The following is a 13,461-nucleotide window of genomic DNA, read 5'->3' as shown; positions in this document are numbered from 1 at the left end:
TTGCAGAGGAGGACACTGAGAACCCAGAGATTTTTCCCGACTTGTCCAAAGGCACGTAGCTAGTAAGGGGTCGTGCCAAGAATCCAGCCTGGGTTTCGTGACTTTATTTTCGCTCATTTTTCTCTCGAGTTTCAGTGAGATACACATGACATATAGCACCGACTGAGTGAAATGATGACCACAATAAGTTAATTAACATCCAGGATCTCCTAGAGTTACAAAAGAAAAAAAAAGTGAGAAAGAAAAAAATGACTTGTTTTTTTTTTACCTTGAGAGGAAAGCTCTTAGGATCTACTCTCTTAACCACTTTCAAATTTTTTGCGACTCAGTCCCGCAGGGGAAGACCCAATTTTCTCATCTGCGCAGCGACAAGGCACAAGGACCCACTTTTATCAGCACTGAGAAGGTGACCTTCTGGTTAATTCTCCCTCGGGGAGGGTTTTGAACCCTCTGTCACCTGGCTTGCCTGGTTATTGTTCTGTAGGGCTTCCACCATCTGTGACCTCCTCCAGACCCATAGCCATCATCTGAGTAACAGTCTACGGCAAGCCGATTGACAAAGGAGAAAACGGAGGCCAAGGTCACCACAGCCAGCATTCAGCCGAGCCGCAATTCTAATCGTGCACCGAGCAGGAAACTGAGGTGTTCCTGGCGGGGTATTTAACTGGTCTGCAGGTCCGTGTGTCCTTCAGGAAGCCCCTGCCAAGTCTGGAGGGCTGGGAATTCTACCCAGACCTGCTCTGCCCCCAACCCCCCTGCAGGGCCAAGGCCAGGCTGCAGGGCGGTGGCCCCACCCCAGCCAGAGCTGCACATGCCCTCTGGACACATCCCGGAGCTTCCTGGAAAAGAACAGGCCTCCTTTGGCAAAGATCCTCCCAGGGCTGGTCTCAGGAAGTTCTGGGGACAGCTGGTCTGCCTCCTGCTCCTGGCAGCCACCCTGGTGAGGCACCCCGCCCCCCATCCCGTGTGTCTCCAGGCTTCTAGCCTCCAGAACGGGTGTCCTCCCTGGCCCTGGGCCTGGGCAACTGTACCTTGTTGCTCATCCCACACAAACTCCAGCCCGGCCCAGCTGCCCAGAAGGTGACCTTTGCCCTGAGAAGGAGATGACTGAAAAGGACCTTTCCCTAGAGAACAAAGGCCAACTGGGGTCCCCAGGTTGAGTGCCTAGGACAGAAGCATCCAGTTTCCTGGGCTGTGCCTGTGGTCCGCACCCCCACACGAATATTTCAGCACAAGGTTGGGGCTGATGGAGGTGTCTGGGGCTGACTAGAAGGGCAGGGGGTGCCTGGGCATCCTGACCCTAGAAGCGGGGCTCCCTGCATTACAGCGACCACAACTCTGGAACTTAAAAACAGTCCCGATGTCTAGGCATGCTTGGTACCCTTCTAACCACACAAGGGTCTCTCTGAATTTCCACAAGCATCCCAAGAAGCAGATACCAAATCTATCCTCCCATTTTATTGAGCAGGAGACTGAGGCCCAGAGGAATGAGTGATCTCACCCAGGCAATAACGGCAGCCACTGGGATTCAAACCCAGAGCCACGGCTCCACGCCTGGAATCTGGCTCTGGAGTCAGCCACGTGATCCTACAGGGGATGTCTCCATCACGGATATGTCTCCGCATCAGCTCCCTGTGGCAGACGGTGTTCTCCACAAGACGGCCACCGCTGTATCTCCCATAACAGTGACAGTCCTCTCACAGAGAGGAGGGTCTATGGAGAGAGCTGGTGACTACGGCCGAAGTGACATCATATGACTTCCAAGGCTAAGGTTCTATAAAAGATAACAAGCCTTCCCCCTGGTCCTCTTGGGATGCTCGCCGCTCACTCTCGGAAACCAGCCACCATATCTCGGGGAAGCCCAGGCCGCACGAAGGGTCATGGACCACTCCTGCTGAGGTCCAAGCCAACAGCCAGTGTCAACGGCCAGACATGCCTTCTAGAGAACACCAGCCCCTCTTGTGATCTGACTGCACCTGCTTGAGAAATCCTAAGCGAGGACCACCCCAGCTGAGCCTAGGTGAACCCCCACCCTCAGAGCCTTGAGAGATAGATTATAAGGTTTGGGGGGATTTGTGATGCAACATTAATAACCGGGAGCCCCTCCATCCTCTACCGCCTCCCACACGCCTGAGGCCAGCCAGGGCCTGGTATGCAGTACTCTTTTGGAGTGTCTTAAATTCACACTCAAGTCTATAGGCAACCCTGGTTATTCTCATCTGTCTGTCCAGACAGCCTGGACTGTGGACATAAACACCCAGACAGCAGGTGTTTCATACATGTGCACACACACACACACACACACACTTAGACCTATTTCAGGAAATCGAGGCCTTCTGCTTTTGCAGAGAGAACCCCGGCAAGGTGAGGAAATTGTGCTGTGCCGGCCTCACATCGTGTGTGCATCAAGTGTAGAATCAACACATGATGGTCACTTGGCCTTCATCGGTTGACCTCTGGCCTCTCCTGCTCCCTGGCTTTGTATTAGATATAACATTCACCCCTTTAAAGTCTACAAGTCAATGGTTTGAGTATACCTACAGCTGTGCAACTCCGTCATCTAAGTTCAGGACATTTTTAATCATCTCCCAAGAAATCCTTATTTTTTTTTTCAAGATTTTATTTATTTCTGCAAGAAAGAGAGAGAACACACAAGAACACCAGCAGAGGGGAGGACAGGGGGAGAAGCAGACTTCCCACTGAGCAGGGAGCCCAAGGCAGGACTCAATCTCAGGACTCTGAGATCATGACCTGAGCCAAAGGCTGACGCTTAACCGACTGAGCCACCCAGGCGCCCAAAATGCTCATTAATAGCAATCACTTTCCCAGTCTCTCCTCCCAGGCCTAGACAACCACTAGGCTTCCTTCTGTGCCTGTGGACTTGTCTAGTGTGGACATTTCATGGCAATGGAATCACACATATGTGGTCTTTTGTAACCAACTCCTTTCACTTAGCATCATGAATTCAAAGTTCGTCCAGATCGTACGCACGCCACCCCCTTCTATGACTGAATAATATCCCATGGTGTGGAGAAAGCACATTTTGTTTATCCATTCATTGCTTAATGGACATTGGAGTTGTCCCCACTTTTTGGCTTTTCTGAACTGTGCTGCAATGAACATTTGTGTAGGAGTTTTTGTTTGGACACAGGCTTTCATTTCCCTTGGGTAGATACCTAGGAGGTCCGTTGCTGGGATCCCTGACCTTTATTAAATTCTGTCCCTGTGGCCAGGGATCCAGGATCTTCTTCACCCTGGGCAGACCCAACTACCTCAACCTTCGGGGCTCCTTGGGGAAGTCTGACTTCTGTAGCTGAGTGGGGTCTTCTGGGCCACCCCACCTCCAACCTTTGCACTTTTCACCCAATAATACAATTACCTGGGTCATGGGCTTGGTCCGGAGAGGTGAGGAACTCAAGGGGAGGGACTCTGCTTGGGTTCACCATAGTTCATCCTAGGACCTGCCACTCCTGTGGCTCTGAAACAAGGAGAGGATAGGTGTGCTGGGGGCCAGATCAATCAGGCAAGGCTTCCTGGGGGAGGTGGGGCTGGTGCTGGGTGGAAGTATGTCTATGGATTGGTTTGTCCCAAAGCTGGGCTGAGAGGGCTTTGAAGACTTACGTGGAGGAAAGGTGAGGAGAGCTTGGAGAAAGGAAGGATGGATGGGGGACAGGCAGGCAGAGAACAAAGCTCAGAGCCCTGGGGTTTCTTAGTGGCCACCCCTCCAAGGCTGCAAAGTGCCTGTGACTCAGACTGGAGGGAGGTTCGCAGGCTGCAGTGTGAGTCTTAGTTAACCCTCTCCTACCTGGAACGGAAAACCCACAACCCAAGCACGAGGTCCTTGAGCCGCAGGGCCAAGGGCTTTGGACGTGGCCGTGAGATCTCCCACAATCTGGTTAAATGGGGCTGAGCCGCCGGAGGCCCAGATTTTGGTGTGTGTGTGTGCAGATAAATACCGCTGAGTGGTCTGCAGCAGGAGCGCCCGGAGGCGATAAATGCATTTCTTAAGGATTGATGCTTCTTCTAGGGTAAAAGAAGGCCTTCACAGAAAAGGGGGGCTCAGGGCCAGGGCCTCAAGGCCCCCCTTAATTATGCTCCCGCTAACTACCCCCAGGCACTGTTGAAACTGTCTTTATCTTAGCGTCTCTGCCAGAGAAATATGTGTCATCTTCCCAGTGTCTGGCGACAAGAAAATGCCGAGCTCTTTTACTACGGGAGGAGGGGGAGACTCTGCGGTCCTAGCGCGGCTCAACGCGGCCCAGAACCCAGCCCCGCCGCGTACCCCCCAAGGGCGCAGCTCGGGGCCCTGGGGGTCGAGGCCACAGGCGGCGCGCTGGGGCCCCGCAGGCCCGAGCTGAGCCCACCCCTCGGTTCCCGCGTCCGCGGCCCTGAGCGCACGGTGCTCGGAACTCGGAGGTGCCCGCGGCTCGCGACGAGGCCGGCCAGGGAGGGTGCGAACCAGCCGCGCTCCGATCCGCGGAGTCCCAGCCTCGAGCGTTCGGACCCCCGGATTCCGGCCTCGAGCGTTCGGACCCTCGGGTTCGGGCCCCGGCCGTTCGGCCCCCGCGGCGCCGAGAGCCCGGAGCGCTAGGGCGCGCCAGCCACGGGCTCCGAGCTGCGGGCGGCGGGCGGGACAGCGCCCCCGCTCCGCCCGTGGGGAGTGCTCGCCCCTCCAGGAAGCGCCAGCCTCGCCTCCCCACCTCCCTCCCCACCCCCGCCCCTCTCGGCCGGAGGGAGGAGCCCGAGCCGCCGCCGCCGCCCGCCCGCCCGCCCGGGAGGAGCGTCGGACCCCGAGCGGCTGGGAGCGCACGCGAGCTGGCCAGGGCCGCGCGGGCAGCGCCCTGAGCCCGTCCCGCGCCCGCGGGCCCTGCCGAGCAGGGGAGCGCCTCGGGATGTCCCGGCGGCCCGGAGCGCGGGCAGCGGCAGCAGCGGCCGTGCCGTGAGGGCGGCGGCGCCCGCGGGACCCGCGGTGAGTGGGGCCCGGGCGGGCCAGGGGCGGGCGGGGCGCCCTGGCGCCAGAGCTAAGTTCGGCCTTGGGGCTCGGCTTCTGGCGCCGGTGGCGGGCTGGAAGGAAGCTGGGTTCCGCCTCGGGGGCCGTGGCACCCCAAGCCCCCGTCACCCGGGGGCACCCACGCTCGGGCGCTTGGGTGACTCAGCTGCGACCCGGCCACGCGGGGGCGCTCCGGCTGCGCCCCGGGGCAAAGCGAGGAGAGTGGGGGAGGAGGGTGGCGCCCCTCGGGGTTCGAGCCCAGCTGTCTAGGGACTCTCCTACCTTCCCCGAGGAGCCTGGGGGCGTCCGGAAGGTAGAGTCCCCGCCACCGTAGCAGCTGCCGAGGACTTGGGGACGGGCTGGCCCCTGGCCCCCGCACCCTGCTCTCAACCCCCAGTACCCCCGCCCCAGCGCCCTGCCGGAGAGTCAGCTCCCAGCCCAGGAAGAGGGAACGAAGGGAGGGAGTGGAGCTGGGCAGCTTCCCAGAAGTCGAAGTGTGTTTGCAAACTAGTTTTTTTTTTTTTTCCCCGCAAAATCTGTCTGGCACCTGTGTGGTTAAGGGGGTGGGGTGGGGGGACATGGGGAGAGAGAAGGATCGAGGCTCCAGCTTCCTTTCGTTTCTCCACAGCCCTGCTTTTCTGAGAATAGAGGTGTCTTACTCCCCTCTTCCCATCCCATTCCCCAGCCCCGCCCTCCGCCCCCCCTTCGTTGGACAAACTACCGGGCGAGGGCCTCCTTTGAAGGGGGCTGTGATTTGCCCAAGATCAGGAAGGGGAACTGGAACCCAGGGCTCTGGTAGCCAGGCTCATTCCTGATGCCTGTGATTCTCCCAGCCCTGTTATGTATTTGGGGAGAGTGACACCGGCAAGGGATCTGGGAGAATTACAAGCGGCCCTTTGTTTTGTCTGCCCTTAGTTTTTGCTTGCCTTAGGGGTGTGGGCTGTCACCATGGGTGGAGTGCTTTTTTTGTTCCTTGGGCCCCCCACAGCTTCAGTAATTGGGGGGGAGGAACCCCTTGTAACCTTTAGCAGCTGCTGTGGCCAGTCTTGCTGGGGTCTGAATCCCCTCCGGCAGGTGAGCTGGGGGGCCACTCCTCCCCCTCTGAGTCTCCCCCTTCTTATCTGTAAAATGGGCTAATGGTCAAGGACCTGTGCGCCTGGAGGCTGGGTGCAAACATAAGGAGTGGTTTTATTGCAGTCCCTCTGGCGTAGGGCCCAGTGTGCTCTGGTACTGCCCCAGGCGGGCAGCCCTGCTGGCCTCTGTGGGAGGGGTCACCCCGGGCAGGTCTGGCCAAGAAAAGAACCAGGGACTAAGAATATTGACAAACGGATTCTCCTTGCCCTCTGCCTCTCCTGTGTGTGTGCCTTCTCACTCACTGGGCTCGGGGGGTTTTTCCATCAGTAAAATGAAGCACACTATGACACATTCCAGTTTATAGGGTTCCTGGGAGGCTGCAACCGGAGAACAGGGTTCTGCAAGTGGAGTGTGCTTCATGAATGGCATGTGTGGTGTTTCAAGGTACCCCCCCCGGGGGGGGGGCCGTGAAAATTAAAAACTCAGGGAGAAGAGGGCCAGGGATAGAGCCTCAGTGTCTCTACCTGTAAAGTAGTAAGAATGATACTCTGTATACCTTTGTCATCTTTTAGGGTAATTGTGTATTATTTAAAGGGAGTTGTGAGGAATAGGCGACAAAGGGCTCATGTGCCAGCGTTGTGACTGGTCTGGTGACAAGCACTCCCGGTCACTGTTAACTGTCAGTGTTGTTATTCCTGGGAATATCCGTAAGCCTGATGAGGGCATTTAGGATTCCTTCTGGGGTTTTCTCAGGCTAGACTCTTCTCCCTTCTCCTGCATCCTTCTTGGAAAGAACAGAAGAGAAGAGCCAAATGTCAGGCTTCTGGACTGTTCAAAGTGCAGAGTCCGAGTGGGCAGGTTCTGCCCAACGGAAGGAGGAGGATGCTGTGAGGGATGGTAAATCTGACTGTGTTCCATTCTGAGGAGTGACAGAAAACAAAGAACATTCTCTAAGAATTCCTTCACTCCTGTCAGAGCAGGGAGCATTGTCCCCAGGCAAGTTCCCCTACTGAGAAGCCTCCAGCCCAGGGCCAGGGTCCCAGCTGCCCGATATAAGTCCCCCAACTTTCCCCCCCATCCCCAACCCTTACAAGGGCTGCTGGATCAGGCACGATCATTTCAGGACTCCAGCCCCCTCTCCTTTGGAGACTTGGCCTCAGAAAGGGGGGCAGGATCCCCTCCAGTCCTGCCCAGCGCCCTGCAGAACACAGGATGGGGTCCTTGGGAGCCAGGAGGCTGGGTCACCCTAGGATCTCGGCAGGCAGCAGCTGGAGAAGAGGACGGTCATATCCCACCCCCACCGTCCAGAGGGAGACACGGGGGTCCTGAAGGAGTCATGGCTTCCTGAGGTCCTGTACTGCCTAAGAACTGGGTGGGGGTCTAAGGCGCCTCCTTGTTCTCAGCCGGCCTCTGCTCCCGTGGTGGGGTCAAGTGGACTGACTGTGCTGTTCGGTGTTCTGGAGTTTTCTCCGCTGCTCTGTCCTCACCTTCTTCCTCCAGGGTCTGAGATGAGGCTAATTAGCTGCTAATTGCTCACTCCCTGGGTATCACCTCGCTTAATTTTTCTCGGGGTGGCATTAACCACCTTCTACGGTCACCTTATTTATTCGTTTGTGTATCCGCTTGTTATCTCTCCTCTTCCCGGAGAGTGACAGCCTCACGGACAGCGAGGACCGTGCCCATCTTATTCAGGGCCCTCTCCCTGCCCCGAGAGAGGTGCTTCGTAAATACACGATGGATGTCTGGGGCTGCCCCGCACTGTAGCCTCCCGTCACAGGGGCCTGTGATGTGGGCTGACGGAGCCCCGAGGAGTCGTGACTTTGCCCTCTTGGGTCTCTGGAGGCCTCGCTGCTCAGCCCGCTAAGTGCTGGGGGAGCGGCCCAGGGCCGCGGGCTTGCTGATGGACGAGGGAAAGGCATGTGTCCGGAGAGGGTGGATTATTTGCCTGACACCCAAGGACCAGGGGTGGAGGAGGCAGAGGTAGCCACTGCTGCCATGGGCTCCCTCCCCAGGGGACTGAAGTGCGCTGGGGAGGGTCACCCACTCCCCGTGTGACCTGGGCCACAGCTCTTAACCCCCCTGACCTCAGTTTCTTTGTCTGGGAAATGGCGCTCCTTACCAGGAGCTCTCCCCGCTGCTTTCTTCCTGGGGTTCTTTAGGCAGCTTTGAAAGGGCTTGTAACCTAAAGAGGGCTGCGAGTCCTCTTCCACCAGTGGCTTTGGGCCCCACGTTCCGTTCATTGTGGTGCCGCCTGGTTGTCACTCAGCAAATGTTTATTGAGCAGCTCCTCTGGGCCAGGGACGGCACTGAAGCCGGGGCACCGCCATGGAGCTCAGAGTGGAATGGGGGACAAAGAGAGGCCGCCAATGACGAGGCGGCAGGAAGATTTCACATAGTTGGTGGGGGGGGGGGCGGGGGAGGCGCTCTGTGAGGCATCAGGGAGGCCATGACATTCGAGCAGACATGCTAATCCATGGCAGTGGTCTCTGGTTCATGGCTTTTTCCCAGCTGTGCCTGGTGCCCAGCAGGTGTTCCGTGGATATTTTTGAATGAGTGAAAGAGGGAGGGTGCCCCAGACAGAGGAGACAGCACAAGCAAAGGCCCTGAGGTAGGAACATGCTTCGTGTATTCCAAGAGCCCTCTTTCTCCGTTGGTGGCTCTTGTATCTTGCTGGGAGCTGGGGTCATTTGGCTTTCACGCTGTGCCTGGCTGTCCACTCCCCGTGATGCAGGAGAGAGCATGCTCAGCTCCCCGCAGATGACGCCATCTGACCCCTCCCTCCTTTTGGGCTGCAGCCATCTTTCCAAGTCACCCTTGTGGCCCCTCGGGGAGGGGTGTGCTTGGCACCGTAAATGCAAGAATCCCAGCTGCCTGGTGTCACACTCTGGTTTGCCATTGACTAGCCGAATGACCTTGGGTACTGTATTAGTTTTCTAGGGCTGCTGTAACAAAGGACCCAAAACTGGGCAGCTCACAACACAGAAATATCTTCGGTTTTGGAGGCCAGAAGGCCAAATTCAAGGTGTTGGCAGGGCTGTGCTCCACTAAAGGCTCAAGGGGAGGGTGCTTTCTTGCCTGTTCCAGCTCCTGGGAGCTGTGGCAGCATCACTCACTCCACCCTCTGCCTCCTTCCCTTGGTGCCTCATAAGGACACCAGTCATATTGGATTAAGAGCCCCTCCTCCTCCCGTCTGGCCTCATCTTAGCTAATTACATCTGCAGCCACTGTCTTTCCAGAAAAGTTCCCATTCTGAGGCACTGGGGAGTTAGAATTTCAACTTAGTTTTTAGGGGAACATAATTCAACCGCTAACAGGCAGTTTCCTTAACTTCTCTGTGCCTCAGTTCTCCGATCTGTAAAATGGGGTGCTAGTTGGAGGTCCTGTGTCCTGGGACTGCAGGGAGGCCACAGTGGGATGCCGTAAGCCTCAGAACAGGACCAGGCACACTCAGCCTGTGCTACTGTTTCCTTCTTCTCAGGGAGGACCCAGAGCCCAGGAGCGGACGGTGATGCCCTTGACCAGAAGGGCTCACTGGGGAGGGCTGGGCCTGGGGTAGCACCTGCCTTCTGACTCAGAGAGGCCCATCCCTGCTATCGGGCTGAGGGCTTTCTGGCTGAGGGCAGCCCTTCAGTGTGGCAGGGTGTGGGCTGGGCAGCAGGAAAGCTACGGAACTAAAGGAAGCTATCAAGGAAGAGTGGGGGAGATCCCCATGTGCTGAGGGGTGTGAGCAGCGGTGCCTCGCCACCCTGCAGGAACCCGTGTGGGGACTTGGACCTGGGTGAGCCCAGGTGACTTTCAGGGTAAATCAGCCCAGAGATTCTGGGGTTGGGGGGGAGCTTGGGGCTGAGGCCCAGAGCAGCCCAGGGAAGACTGAGGGCTATGTGTAGACTCCTCAAGACCGGAAGGAGCCCCAGCCCTTCACAGGCAGGGAAACTGAGGCACAGAGAGGGCAAGGAACTTGCAAGAATTGACACACTTTTGGGGAGCCCCTGTTTCTAGTCTCCCCGTGGTAGTCCCTGGCTGAGCATGGGCACCCCAGGGAAGGAAGGGCCCAGGGCTGCTCCCATGCCTGAGGCTGCCCCCTTCGAATGAAGCCAGGTGGGAATGACTTTGGCCAGTGGCCACCATCACCATGCCCTCCATCCTCCATTAGCTTGGTTTAGCCTCCGAGCTCAGCCGGGCTGACTCCCAAGGTCCCTGAAATACCCTGTGCTCCCCAAGGTGCATCCACACCCATCCCCTGTCATGCTTCTTGGGAGGCCGGAGGGCAGCCCGTCCCTTGCCTCACTTGGTGGAAGAAGGAGCTGAGGCCTAGGAGGGAGGAGGTGGCAGGTGGCAGAAGCAGAACTTAACCCAGTGCCTGGACTCCTGGAGGGGGTGGGGAGGAGCATGGAGGCACCTGGCAGCCTGCTGTGCCCACTGCGGAGCCGTAGGCTGGAGAGACGGGCCAAGACCCTTGGACCAAGGTTGAGCTGAAGCAGGGAGGCCCCCTTCCCCAGGGGCCAGAGCTTGGTGATTGGCAGGGGTGGGGGGAGGCTGCAGTCGGGGTGTGATCTGGTGGAGGCTGGGGGGCTGGGGGGCATCAGACCCCTGCTGCAGCTCCCTCGCGGAGCTGTCTGCGGCTATATTTGCTATATTTATCCCTGTAATGGCCTGGCTGCCTGTCGGGAGTGCCGTGCCTTCACGGAGGTAGAGAAGTGATTGGTGTTGAAATGCCCCCCCACCTTGGCGAGAGCCCAGCGCACTCTCAGGGGGCTGTGTGCTGCCTGGGGGGGAGCGGTGCAGCCCCAGGCTGGCAGGGAGGGCCCAGGGGTGTGAGGGACTCAAGCTGGACTCCCCCTTCGCCTGAGAACTGGGGCTGTGGCTGGGGTTGGTGTGTGCCTGGAAGGTGGGTCCGGACCTGCCTGGAGCCTTTCAGCTGGGAGATTGAGACACAACTCGTGATTCTGAGATCCCGGAACTGGCCCGCCTGGCGTGCTAAGAACCTATGGTCCCCTTCCCCTTTCCTCACTTTCAGCAAAGGACGGTGACATTTCCTAAGCCAGTGGTGACACTGGCAACATTTCTTAAGCCAGTGGTGACAGTGTCAGTGCCTCCTGCCCAGGACCAGGGTCTCAGGAGGGGCTTTGTGGAGGACTCCCCGAGTTTTTGGTTTTACAACATTTCACTGAAGTATAAAATGTCCAGAAATGGAGCAGATGTCCCATGAGTACAACTCAGGGACAGGCAACCAACCAAAGCATCCATCAGCAGCACCTGGGACCCAGGAAGCATGGAAACATGGAAACATGACCATCTCCAGGGCACCCCCCATGTCCCCTCCCCCCTCGCCCTGTTTGGTCACAAGCACCCATCCCCTCATCTGTCCCACCACTCTTCTGACTCCCAACAGCATAGACCTGTTTTACCTGTTTCGCTCCCTATAAAGGAAATCAGACGGGACCAGGTACTCCTTTCCGTCTGGCTCTGTTTGTCCGGCCCCACGGTATAATCCACGGTGTGGGGGGTCCCGTTTCCTTAGCCCTCCTCCCAATGATGGGCGTTTAGGGTATATCCAGTTTCGGGATCCTAGGAATAGTGCTGCTGTGAGAGTCCTTGTCGGGGGGCCTTTGGCAAACATACGTGCGTGATGTTTCTGCCGGGCGTTGCTGGGTCATCACGGGATGCGTCTGTTTAGCTTCTGGACGCCCTGCTGTACATTCCTCCAAGGGGGTTGTAGCAGTCCACACTCCCCCACCCCCAGCAGTCTCGTCCCCCTCTTGGTATGGTCAGCCTAGGGGTAGCGGTGGGGTGTGAGGGGGACACCGTGGTATCACGGTTTTGCTGAGCTGAGTTTGAAGAATGAAAAAGCCAAGTGAATGAGGGGGAAGGGCACTCCAGGCAGATGGAACAGCGTATGCAAAATGACCGAGGCATGCAGACGTCCAGCCGGAACTCGGTGTCGTGGCCAGCGTAGCTGGAGCCAGGAGTGTAAGCACTCTGTCAGGGAGCTTGGGTGTTGTACTGAGAACAGCCTGGAGCCCCAGAGAGGTTTTTCTCATCTTGAGCCAGCCCCTACAGTGTGTTCGGCCTTTTTTTTTTTTTAAGATTTTATTTATTTATTTGACAGAGAGAGAGATCACAAGTAGGCAGAGAGGCAGGCAGACTGAGAGGGGGAAGCAGGCTCCCTGCTGAGCAGAGAACCCGATGTGGGGCTCGATCCCAGGATGCTGGGATCATGACCTGAGCTGAAGTCAGAGGCTCAACCCACGGAGCCACCCAGGTGCCCTGTGTCACTTTTGTACTTTCTAGTCGATGGATAAGAAAAACTAAGATCCCAGAAGAACCAAAGGGCTTATCTGAAGTCATCTTAGCAGAGGCTCTGGGATGCAGACCCCTCCATGCCTCAGTTTGCTCATCTGGAGAATGGGAGCAGTGCTAACACCTCGCTGAAGGATGTCGTGGAGCTATGGAAGTCCATGCTGTGCTCCACACAGGGCTGGGGACAGGTGTGATTATTACTCTCAGTTTATTACTACTTCCCATTAATGCAGCCGCACCTGCCTCCTCTCTTCTCTTCCAGCAGGCAGAGTGGGAGTAGGCCCCCCTAGCTCCTACATTCAGGAAGGGCTGGCCCAGGACTCTAGCCCCAGCACCCTGTTTTCCTGCCCCTTGTGGGTCTCCTATAGGCTGAAGTTTGTGGTGATGGTTAATTTTATGTGTCACCTTGGTGAGGCTGCGGTGACCAGTTGTTTGGTTAAACACCGTTCTGATGTCCCTGTGTAGGTATTTTTTAGATGTGATTAACATTTAAAGCAGTAGACTTTTATTAAAGCAGATTATCCTCTGTGGTGTGGGTGGGCCTCATCCAATCAATTGAAGGCCTTTCATAAAAGCAAAGATCTTCTCCAAGAAGAAGGAATTCAGTGCCAAGACTACAACATAGAGGGACACCCAGCTGGCAGCTATCTCTGTTGGTAGAGCGTGTGACTCTTGATCTTGGGTCATAAGTTCGAGCCCCACAGCGGGGGTAGACTTTATCTTAAAAATAGATCTATCCCACAACATGGAAGTCTTGTCTAGTTTCCACCCTGCCTGGCCTGCCCTGTGGATTTTGGACTCGAGACTGCCAGTGTCACCTCTGACCTGAATTTCCAGCTTTCCGTCTTGTCTTACAGATTTAGAATTTGCCAGCCCCCACAACTGCATGAGCCAATTCTTTAAAAGAAACCTCTTTCTCTATATATAGCTATCCTGTTGGTTCTGTTTTCTCTGGGGAAGCCTCATACAGTTGCCATTTGTATTCTTGGATCGTCTCATCTAGGAAATGGGGCGAAGGAGCCCACTTAGATCTGGACACAGTCAAGACACGATCCGACCCCAGAAGTTCAGCCAGTGAAGCCATCAGGGCCAGCCAG

General features: G+C 56.9%; 1 protein-coding gene across 1 annotated transcript in view; it reads left to right on the top strand.

The window, feature by feature from the left end:
* The first annotated feature begins 4,792 nt into the window (after positions 1-4,792).
* CPNE2 (copine 2) overlaps positions 4,793-13,461 on the top strand; it is a 44,923-nt gene continuing 36,254 nt past the window's right edge. Inside the window, exon 1 of the mRNA XM_080827681.1 lies at positions 4,793-4,969. The gene's annotated coding sequence lies outside the window, so the exon portion shown is untranslated. The remainder of the gene's footprint in view (positions 4,970-13,461) is intronic.

Source organism: Martes martes (assembly GCF_963455335.1).
Source record: "Martes martes genome assembly, chromosome: 17".
Lineage (NCBI taxonomy): Eukaryota > Metazoa > Chordata > Mammalia > Carnivora > Mustelidae > Martes > Martes martes.
Note: the sequence above shows the minus strand (reverse complement) of the source record. Positions and strands in the feature narration are given on the sequence as shown.